Below are 8,336 nucleotides of genomic sequence, written 5' to 3' on the forward strand. Positions count from 1 at the left end.
TATGATTGTTTGCTCCGCACCAGACCCCCACTAAAAATAGTCCGCACCATTGCGTTCAGAAACTATATAGCAGAGCTGGGGGTACTTATACAATCAACAATCTAAAAAAACTTGGGCATGCGGGCCTGGCACTGGTCTGGTGCTGATAAAAGCAGCGTCAAAATAGCCCAGGCCGAAATAGCCTGCGACATTCATAAACTCATTTTACGACTTAGCCTGAGACTGGTCCAGATCAACGAGTTACTGAAAGCGGTATAAGTTATCAATCCTATTCCCCAGTTCGCTGAACACCGGACAAGAATGCGGAAGGTCCCATTTTTCTAAACTCTTGGTATGAGTATGACCCAGTCTGGGACATCATACATATGTAAGTGAATAATTTGCGGCCTACTAATATAATAATTGTCTGGATAAGGTTAAAAAGTTTTGAGGCTTCAGAACCGACCATTGAGCTCTCCCCAAAAGCCGAAGGTGACAGCGGATCACATTGCACCCCTTTGTGTGCGCACCCCTCCAATCCTTGTACTGGGGTGTAATCCATGGATTCAGTACTGGTGGGGGTATCGTATTACCCCTCCACACCCAACTCCTAACACTCCCCGGGAACCTCTGACACCCCTGTCCAACAAACCGGTGTTCATTGACCCCAGAGCTTATGGAGTTGGGATGGGCGTACAGAAGAATGGCTTTGCGAGGTTGGTAGTGGGTCTAAACACTAAAGCATAAACTTAACTCCACTGTACTCCACTGAATCCAAAACCAAGTTTCGTAAACAGATCTTTCGCTATAAGGAACATTCGTCCTATTACCAATTTATTATGATACAAGCCATACCTTGTAATGCAGTTTATAACCTGCATTTTATCCATGTAACTACTCAAATTATGTGGAATACCGTTTCAGATGGCTTTATGTAAACCTGAAATAACTACCAAAATTATTCAATCCTACCTATGACATCATTGTCACGACCCAGATCTGTAAATTGCAGGTGATTGAAAAGTGAATTTGGCCTATTTGTCAAGAGATTTATAATGAATTGCAAACAAGTGTCTCATACATCTTGTCATAAATCGACAATCAAAATGATAGTCTGTACAAAGATCCCTCTCACAGAAACTGGGCCCAGAAAAGGACTGTAATACTTGCTCCTAATTGCTCCTGATTGTTCCATTCATATCTTCCTGGACCTACTATGGACCTACAATGGTTCTACAACCACCCACTCACACACTACCTGTACCCAGCAAACACACCAAGGCAAATAGAGACATGGTCAAGTGTAATAAAAAGGTCTTATCCCTAAAAACAAACACAAACATACAAGAGTAGCTAGGCAAACCAAGTTTTTGAATGTCAAGGGAGGTTAATTCTACAGGACCCATGGTACAGAAATTACTTCACTGGTTCAGAGCAATGACCATTGACATTAAGCATGTTCATGCTAAATATTTCTGACCCATACAGAACGCAAGATTTCACGCTTTCAAATCTTATTAGTTACACTTGAAAACAGTAGAAAAGCCTAGTGCACTCTACATGTATATGATTCATTGTGATCAGATTTTCATAGATATTACTCTTGATATGAACATTCCAACCTATAAATTTTTAGCGATCAGAGTTCAGAATAGATGTAGGATTATTGAAATCAAAATTTAGTCTATTTCGAGCCTCTCTGTAGGGATAAAAAGCAATATCAATTCCAAATCGTAATGAAACATAAGGCTTACTCTTTTCAACTCAAACAAGTCGACCAATATCCTCATTTGAATAAAAAGATTTCTTAGACATGCTGTGAGCTGTGCAGGGTGCTGACATGAAAAGAACATACAAAAACTGCACACAAGGATGTGTACATTGCACATCAGTACATTCAGTAAAGGTACTTGGCTTTTATCAAGATTTCAAGGCTTCCTGTCAAAATCAAGGTAAGACTTCTTCTATTCTAATTATTAAAAGAGAATATGATCACAAACATCATTCATCACATGAATGTAGACATATAGCACTACAAAGGCCTACAAAGCAGTCTCTCAACAAAAGATCCATCGATCCATCCAATCGTCAGAAACAGGTCGGTATTTGCTCAAAGGCACAATGCACACAACTTGAATAAAGTGTGCCTATTTGATCAGCATAGACAGTCTGATGGATAAAAAAATATTAATCACATAACAATGATTGAAATCAAGTACAAAGTTTCTTCTCATTATTTCTTTTGAAAAGGGATGTTTTTGTCTATATATCCACAATAAGCTCCAAGAACATTCTAAGGAGCAGAGTCCAATACAACATATAAGTTCATATGTAGGTCAACATTACAACATACAGGTCCACTATCAACCATATAGGCCTATATACTTCTTTATATTTTTTTCCGTTTTAAAATGGGTTGGATTGTACGAGGGAATATTCGAGAAACTTTAAAAAAGGATCATCTACTAGGAAATTATCAACAGTCTACGACCTCGACCAATATCATCAGTATTCTAAGAAGAGACACTACAACACTGAAGTTGGCCCAGTGTCTGGATTTCTTTGGTGCCTGTGTACACGAAGAGAAAGACATTTTCAGACAGAGACTGGTCTTTGAACTTGAAGATCTCTGGCAGGAAGTTGGGTTCAAGATCATGTCCAAAACCTATAGGTAATGTAATTACCTACAGGTAATGTAATTACCTTCAGGTATATTGTCCTACTGTACATCACCAAACTCCTGCACAGATATCTAAGCCATAGGTCCCCTACTTTCTCTGGATCAGATGCAGTGGTGAGAAATTGGAAAGATGGTAACTGAATGCCCTTCAAGATAATTTGACAAACTCTAATTCCAGTAGCACTAAGCGGTCAAGTCATTTTATGTTTATGTGTAATAATAATAATATAGGATATTTGTATGTGCACATATTGGTGTTATTATAGCGTTTATGAATGGATACAAAAGTATGATTTGTCATACAGTAGGGTTTCTATACAGTCAAATAAAATATAAGACCTGGGGTGGTGTTTCATAAACTGTTCGTAAAGTTACGCACAACTTTACTCACGTCTGGAACCTGTTCTTAGGCACTAAATCAGATATCATTTAGAACAAGAAATGGTCACCAGTCGTGCATAAAGCCATTCGTAACTTACGAACAGCTTTATGAAACGGGCCAATCGGAAACAATAAGAATAAAGTTCTGTTTTGTAAAAATATAGCGCTTTATATATCAGAATGATTGCTTTATCAACAGATTCTGGCTTGCTTGCACACAATATATCAACTTCCTCCACTCCCTAAAGGAGCATTCACCAACCAATCTTCAAGCTCCTGTGTACATAAGGGTCTGAAATCTGAGACCATGATGGTCCCAGCCAAAGCATGTATCATAGATACGTTTGTCACTCCCTAGGGAGCATTCACCAAACATTCTTCAAGCTTCTGGATGTATAGGGGTCTGAAATCAGAGACCATGATGGTCCCAGCCAAAGCATGTATCATAGATACGTTTGGCACTCCCTGGGGAGCATTCACCAAACATTCTACAAGCTTCTGGATGTATAGGGGTCTGATATCTGAGACCATGACGGAGCCAGTCAAAGCATGTATCATAGATACTTTTTTCACTCCATGGGGAGCATTCACCAAACATTCTTCAAGCTCCTGGGAGTATAGGGGTCTGAAATCTAAGACCATGATGGAGCCAGTCAAATCATACTCTTGTCACTCCCTGAGGAGTATTCATCAAACATTCTTCAAGCTTCTGGGTGTATAGGGGTCTGAAATCTTAGACCATGATGGAGCCAGCCAAAGCATTATCATATATACTTTTTTCACTCCCTGGGGAGCATTCACCAAACATTCGTCAAGTTTCTGGATGTATAGGGGTCTGAAATCTGAGACCATGATGGAGCCAGTCAAATCATACTTTTGTCACTCCCTGGGGAGCATTCACCAAACGATCTTCAAGCTTCTGGATGTATAGGGGTCTGCAATCTGAGACCATGAAGGAGCCAGTCAGAGCATGTACCAGTATCATATTTCCATCCCTGGTATCAGGTGATCAAGTACCACTTCTCACATTAATGACATAGGTCACATGACCTAGTGTATTGTCAAACATTCAAGGGAACATGATGAGAGTACTCAATGGGCGCTGACTCCGCTTCAAAGCCGCTTTTGAAGCCTTGCCAAGTGTGTAGTGAGCCACTGAAAGGATTGATTCAAAGACCATATGAGTTGTGGTAAAATAAAGATTATGGAATAAAATGTCATAGTGGGCTTTCTTCGTGTTTCTAATTCAAAAGTAGAAATTTCTCAAAGAAATAGTCATTCTTCAAATCTCATCATTTCATTATCCAAATTAGAAGAAATTCTCATAAGTTTGCAAACTCAGGCATCGTTTTGACCATTCCCAAAACATTTATCATGGTCTTACCCAATGAATTATCAATGCAAAAGATAATGTTAATTTCAAGTATAAAAAGGAGAGAATATTGAATAGGTTATTGATTTGAATAAAAAAAATATAAGTATGGTAATCAAAACGAAATAGATTTGTAACATCTTTTTCTACTAAATATCAAGAAACCCCAAGAAAAAAAAAGATCAAGCAAGTTGACAGTATCCATTTGCTATTTGCAAATGATATGTATACAGTATACCTTTAGGTAAATATATTTTTCTCCAATTTTTATCAAACATTTTCTTGCTCGTAAATTTAGTTATATAATTGTATCAAAACTGGCTTCAGTTAAGCAGACTTTGTGCGGAATTCTAAGGAGAGTACACTACTTGTATATAGACTTGGTAATTCTAGTAAAGGTTCCATTTAGACTCGACCAGCCATTGTTAGCCCCCACAATTCAAAATTTAAGACTTTCACCCTTATGCCCTTTCCGCTTCAAAAGTTAAAACACTAAAATGCCTGAATGAACAGTAGAAATTTAAAATAAAGATTTGGATTTGTCTGCATCCCTTCTTTCATCCTAATCACCATGTGTGTCTGTACATATTCATACCAGAAACTGCATGAGTAAAACATTAAAGGGGAAGTTCACCCTGAAGAAAAGTTTTTTGTAAAAATAGCAGAAAAAATAATTAAAAATATTGGTGAAGATTTACAGAAAATCCATTTAAAGATTAAAAAAGTTATAAGAATTATAAGTTTTGGATTTGTAACGTCATAAATGAGCAGCTGCCCCATATGTTATGTAATATGAAATGCATCAATTTCATTTTTTTATGGTTCCTGATTACTTAGTTTTGTTTCCTTTTCATGATCAGGTGTGAAATGATTTGTCTATTGATATACAAAAGGTACAGTACAAACCATTTTCAATTTTCTGAGGAAATTATATTTTATTGATTTTTTGCCATTCCCTATGTAGGAATGCTGCTTGCATATGACGCCACAAATCAAATAATTAAACTTCTAATAACTTTTTATTCTTTGACGAATTTTTTTCAAACCTTCCGCAATATTGTTTATTTTTTTCTGCTATATTTACAATAAAGTTTTTGTCAGGGTGAACTCCCCCTTTAAAGTAAGAAAAGGATAGCACTTTACATTTATGAATTTGTTTTTTGCCACAATGATATTGCCAATGGTATTAACCAGACTGAAGATAGTATGATTTGAATAAATACAGAATATACAAGAAGCAAAAAGCTGAAGATGTCCTCAAGGCATGGGTAAAAATAACTAATTCTAAATTGAATCTTTAAGTATTACCATTTATTCAAGGAAGATAAATATTTGTTGTAATGAATATGCAACAAGTAGGTTCATGATTTCATATCCCTATTTTCCATTTTTATATTATTATATGGAATCATAATGAATTATAATTATGCTGCACAACTCAAAACATAAGACACATTTCTCTGTGAAGTGGATGTTAATTTTAGCACAAAAGCATCCATTTATAGGCTCAATTTGACAATTCCAAAACCTCAACACACAATAAATAGTTTGCACACCAATTCTAGGCTGAATTAGACTTAACTTAACAAATGTGTTTTTAGTTAACTAGTACTTCGTTACCTTTCTACTTCCTTTCTTTTCTTTTCCAGAGAGGTAGATTTCCGAGTCAAGATTAAGGCTGTTACAAGCTGAAAAGCATACATACATGTATCACAGGGTTTGTTGATACTATTGGAAAACAATCCATGACCGATTGTCCAATTCTGTTTCTATGCAATAACAAATGGCAACAGACACAAGTGCAAAGTTGCACATACTTTAGATTGTGGAGGTAACTTTTTGGGTTTGTTGAAACAGGGAATTGTTAGTGAAATTAACTAGTCGAAACATGCTAAGTGATATTAAATTGTACATTAATTCATTTTACATTCAATAAAACCAAGAACAAATCTTTGTAGAAATTAACACATTGTGAATCTCAAATTCAATTTCTTATAAAATTAATAATCATTAGTGATATCTAAAAAAAGAATGAAAATTTCCCATTCTTAATTTTCTTTAGCATTTTGTTTAATATCATTTTCATTTTCTTTCTTTTAAGTTGGCATAATGAAAATATAAAGTATCTGATCAATTTCCTATACCTTTAAGAATGCATCTACCTGCAATATGCCGGCAATTCAACGCACCCTTCCATTTATTACTGAAGAACGCCTGCCTATTTGGCATCTCACCAGGCCTACGTTTGGTTTCCTCGCTACTAAGATGCTAGCTACAACAAACCCAGCATCCAGTGAACGAGCTTTGGGTCAAAAGTACAAATGGCATTTACATCTCTAAAACACCCCCATTCAGATCAGCAGAAACTTGTATAACAATACAGAGCAGAACTACACTGCAAAAACGCTGTTTAAAATTTGAAGCATGTTGTTTAATTTAAGCCAGTCACTCTAACAACTGCTGTTTAAACTTTTAAGCAATTGCTTAAACTTTTTAAAACAACTTGTTTGAAAGTTTAATAGTTGTGTTAAACGTGCATTTTTACAGTGTCAAAGCATCATATAGTAGTGGGTTTTCGCCCAGCGTCGTACGACGTAGAACGTACGTGTGCAAAAATCGCCAACTTTCATGGAAACAGAGGCCCGAGCGTTCTTGAGCTCAAATCACGGACGGTTCTTCCGCAAATTAGCGGGCGTCCGCATTAGAACGTAGGATTTGTCAACAGCCGTCAACAGCCAATCAGATCGCTTGTAGAGCGAGCAAGCTGAGCCGATCGATGTAAACACATTCGCCCATCGCGTGCATGCACATGTTGTACTCTACTCTGACTACACTGATAGCTGAAAGCTTCAAAACATGGACTCGAATGCGAGTTTTTCGGTGAGTACCATTTCAATTATACTAAAATCAAGCTAAGTATAATTTCAAAATGTTACAGTAGAAGTTTAAACGAGTATGATTATTGAAATATGATTGAAAAGCCGTTGCATGGCTCGGTCGACGACGCGACTGCAAGACACATGGCACTGCCAGTTGTGTGCACATAGTAGGAACATATACAATGCACATGTTGGCGTGTCAACATTACATGCCAACCATGCCAGCCGGTCGATCCGGCCGCGTTCAGCGATTTGCGAAACTGCTTACAAGCGAGAGTTGAGCGCGACGGACGCACGAACAAAGAGATCGTTCTACGTCGTAGATAGCGTCGTACGACGCTGGGCGAAAACCCACTAGTGACTCACGACACCAGGGCCTTACAAAGAGTTACGATTGATCTAACACAACTATGGAAAGCCAGCAACGTCATCATCTAAAAAGCATGTTAGTTCCACATGTTTTCTAGATAATGTTCTAAATTCATACATTCACTATTTTCTTAAAAGTTCAGTGTGATCCTCTTTGTTTGCACATGTCATGGTGCAAATTTTCTGTGAGAAAAATTGTGACAGATATGGATTTCCATATAGAGATTGAAGCATAACTTTTTAAATGGGGCCCAGGCCCTGCTTCATAAAACTTATTATCAATTTTGCAAGTAAACTGCTACTGTACATGGTAATGTCAAAACTAGATATACAAATGTAGCAATTTTGATTGGCTGATACATTGTATAACCAATTTGTAATAGAATCCTATTCCTTGTCATCGATAAAGACTTCTATGCCGTGGCAAATCAAAGGGGGGGGCACATCCCGCCTGTGCCCCCCCCCCCCCCTTTGAGAGTCATAGTTGATATTTTTAATGTAAATATGTTATTACACAAGTGTGTATCTCTTCTCACTGATGTGAAAGGGGCCAAAATCCAACCCTACATACTGTATGTTGTGGGTAAAGGCACTTGACAGGCTGCGGTATTGATACGCAGATGCCTGTCAAATCTCTATCCAAATTCACTGACAGCATGACTGGACACATGCCGTA

The sequence above is a fragment of the Lytechinus pictus genome, chromosome 14 (assembly GCF_037042905.1).
Source record: "Lytechinus pictus isolate F3 Inbred chromosome 14, Lp3.0, whole genome shotgun sequence".
NCBI classification, from domain to species: Eukaryota; Metazoa; Echinodermata; class Echinoidea; order Temnopleuroida; family Toxopneustidae; genus Lytechinus; species Lytechinus pictus.